At 40.1% G+C, this 3,794-nt stretch overlaps 1 long non-coding RNA gene across 1 annotated transcript; it reads left to right on the plus strand.

Moving 5' to 3' along the window:
* Positions 1-285: 285 nt before the first annotated feature.
* Positions 286-1,231, plus strand: LOC106610709 (uncharacterized). Its single transcript, XR_014378674.1, has 3 exons — positions 286-397; positions 691-914; positions 1,069-1,231. It is a non-coding gene; the product is annotated as an uncharacterized LOC106610709 (long non-coding RNA).
* The last annotated feature ends 2,563 nt before the right edge of the window (positions 1,232-3,794 follow it).

Genomic DNA, 3,794 nt, shown 5'->3' on the forward strand with positions numbered 1-3,794 from the left:
CGCCTTACAATTTGTCCAGAATGTCAATATTTAAATTGTTTTACTGTTGGGTGACGTTTTTATTTAAACTATAGATCTGTTAACATGTCTGTATGCCCACCATCTCTGCCATCTATCCTAAGCTCAACTCTGGTGGTATAAAAGCCGTTAAGTTCTGCACTGCGAGGGTCAGACCTGTTGAATGAGCAAATCTTCATCTATGGTCGCATCTGTAGTTTTAAGGATAAAAATCAATATGAAGATAGTTTAACCTGCTCACTTAAACTGAATTATACTTTACTTTTGGAGCATTATTACAATGCAGAAGATGGGAGTGGATTTCTAGCATGGAGACTGAAATTTGTTCAAAGGGAAGCATCAGTGGGACGACAGAAGGCCATGTGTCAGTCACTGACATGTAAGGGATTTTGATTGTAGTTAGTCTCATTCATGACACATGACCAGAGAATAATTGTATGTGAACATCTGTATAAGCAAGTGTTTCTTAGTCTCTTACTCTTTTAGTATTTCTTATCAGTAATTCTGTTTCTGAGTCAAATAAATCCTACTTTTCATCTAGTGACAGAACTGCATGCATGGCCATCCTTGCAGAGCTTCTGAGCCTTGTTTTTTATATCTTATGACACAATATTGTACACTTGTATAGAGCAGACAAACCCAGTAATCTGTAAAAGTTTCACCATTTTTCAGGGGGTCCGAAAGCTGATAGATACCCCTTCAGAGAGGAAAACTGTCCAACAACAGAATGCCTGTGTTGTGAGGCCATTGCACTGATGAAGGATACGGCTGAGGAAGCAATTGTAAAGGAGAAGATGAAGCAGACGTTCACCTATCGCCAAAAGATGGTTCATGACCCAGTGAAGTCCTCTGAAATATTCACAGTGTTTCCAAGATTCCAAGACATAGCAGGAATGGTATGTGGATCTTTGACTGCCTTGCCATGAAACTGTCAGGACAATTGTTTTCTGTTCTACAACAGTCTGATTAGGACTGTGATATATTACATGATGATAGTGCCACACCATAATGTTTACTGTTCTGTCTTGACTTATTCCATCTTGTCTGAAGATTGAGCAAGATTTTAGTCTGATGTTTGGTGATGCAACCTCTGCAAAGTTCCTGGAGAAGTGGCCTACTCTCTACAAGCAGAAAGTAATTGACCAAAGCCGTGGCCTCACACAGACAGGCAACCTACAAGACCTGGTTCAAAATGCTGAATCCACAAGGGAAGTGAAAAATGGTATGCTGGAATAAAATTATTATACTAATGGAAGGGAGCGTTGTTTTTTAAAGCAAAATATAATGATGTAACCTTCAGTGAAAATGTGTACTTTCAGGATGGGACAGTGACATGTCCTCCATTTTGGTCCTTGTCCACATTCTTCCACCGTCACCACTTGGCCGCAAGAGACCAGGAAAAATCTCAGCCAGACACGCCAGTGACCACATTGTGAAGTTTATCAAGGTGAGGTTACAGTTGGCTGTTCTGTCCCCATTCCTAATCCTAATAACTACTTTTAAGAATATGGACAAATCATGGTAAGATCATGTGTAGCTGTAATTTACATTTTCACAAAGTGTTTGCGAACTGTGATTGATTTTAATAGCACACTAATGAAGTTATTGTGTCACAGACTGGGACCAGCATCCAGGGGCATCTGGAGAGCGTCATGGAAAGCTCTCCACCCTATCTGCTTGCTGTGGGGACCCAGAGGAGTGCGATTCACAAGTACTTCATTGTGATTGACAAGCATGCAGTACCTTGTAAGTCACCAGACTCTCTTGCCTGTTTTGATGAGCTTTTCAAAGCTCATTTTGTCTTTGGTACCTCGTACAACCAGTATCTGGTCAATGTGTACAACTTCTTGCAAACCACAATTTATGAAATTGATGTTGATACCACTAAGGTTAATCCTAGGGTTGCAGAGTTGAGGGCTCGGATGCTGCATTGAGTTACTAAAAGTTTTGAAGTTGCAAAGGGTTAAAACCCAGCATAGGAAATAACCGTTTTCATTTCACACAAACTTTTTCATATCATTCATCTAAAATGTGTTTTGCTTGCAAAAGCCTCCAGGCAAATGCTAATTCCTTGACAAAACTCTAGAAGTTGGTCCACGGACTTTGTCCAGGAAAGACAGTTAGTCATGCGGTCAGGCTGGTTGTTCACAAGTTTATGCTATTTTTTCTGGGTTCAGAAATCATCTTTATAAAGCACATGAACCTTGTTCTGATCATGGTGAAGGCCCCTCTACAGCTGAATATGTAGCAGTAAGTCATTTTGATGACTTACCATTAACAAGTTCCCCTTCTGACTCAGTCCTTGTCAATAAGAGTCTTGTAGACAGCTGCGCTGCAATCATTGCTGAACTTAGTGGCAGGTGTAGGTGAAACCACCATTAACTCTTTGGTAATTTCCATGGAAGAGATAGTTGATGATATTCAAGCTAAAGAATCTGTGAAGTGTATATGTCTATACAGGAGCCTATTAAAAGTGACATTAGGTGTAAAATTCATCAGTGTTTTGAAAAAACGTAATCCTTTTGGTGTACATCTAGACGTTCCGCTAGCGGAACACCTGCTCCAATATCCAATGATGGCCGTGGCGCGAAATACAAACTCCTCTAAAATCCGAAAACTTCCATTTTTCAAACATATGACTATTTTACAGCATTTTAAAGACAAGACTCTCGTTAATCTAACCACACTGTCCGATTTCAAAAAGGCTTTACAGCGAAAGCAAAACATTAGATTATGTCAGCAGAGTACCCAGCCAGAAATAATCAGACACCCATTTTTCAAGCTAGCATATGTCACAAAAAACCAAAACCACAGCTAAATGCAGCACTAACCTTTGATGATCTTCATCAGATGACAACCCTAGGACATTATGTTATACAATGCATGCATGTTTTGTTCAATCAAGTTCATATTTATATCAAAAACCAGCTTTTTTACATTAGCATGTGACGTTCAGAACTAGCATACCCCCCGCAAACATCCGGTGAATTTACTAAATTACTCACGATAAACGTTCACAAAAAAACATAACAATTATTTTAAGAATTATAGATACAGAACTCCTCTATGCACTCGATATGTCCGATTTTAAAATAGCTTTTCGGTGAAAGCACATTTTGCAATATTCTCAGTAGATAGCCCAGCCATCACGGCTAGCCATTTAGACACCGACCAAGTTTAGCCCTGACCAAACTCCGATTTACTATTACAAAGGTTTGATTACCTTTGTTGTCTTCGTCAGAATGCACTCCCAGGACTGCTACTTCAATAACAAATGTTGGTTTGGTCCAAAATAATCCATCGTTATATCCAAATAGCGGCGTTTTGTTCGTGCGTTCAAGACACTATCTGAAGTGTAAATAAGGGTCACGAGCATGGCGCAATTCGTGACAAAAGATTTCTAAATATTCCATTACCGTACTTCGAAGCATGTCAACCGCTGTTTAAAATCAATTTTTATGCCATTTTTCTCGTAAAAAAGCGATAATATTCCGACCGGGAATCTGCGTTTAGGTAAACAGACGAAAGAAAACAAAGCATGGGGTCGACGCGGGCATGCGCCTGAGTCTCACAGTACTGTAACCAGCCACTACCCAAACGCGCTACTTTTTTTCAACCAGAGCCTGCAAAGCCACGATTCAGCTTTTTGCCGCCTTCTGAGAGCCCATGTGAGCCGTAGGAAGTGTCACGTAACAGCAGAGATCCTCTGTAATGGATAGAGATAATCAAGAAGATCAAGAAATTGTCAGACAGGGCACTTCCTGCATGGAATCTTC

This window comes from Salmo salar, chromosome 09, assembly GCF_965601325.2.
Source record: "Salmo salar chromosome 09, fSalSal1, whole genome shotgun sequence".
Lineage (NCBI taxonomy): Eukaryota > Metazoa > Chordata > Actinopteri > Salmoniformes > Salmonidae > Salmo > Salmo salar.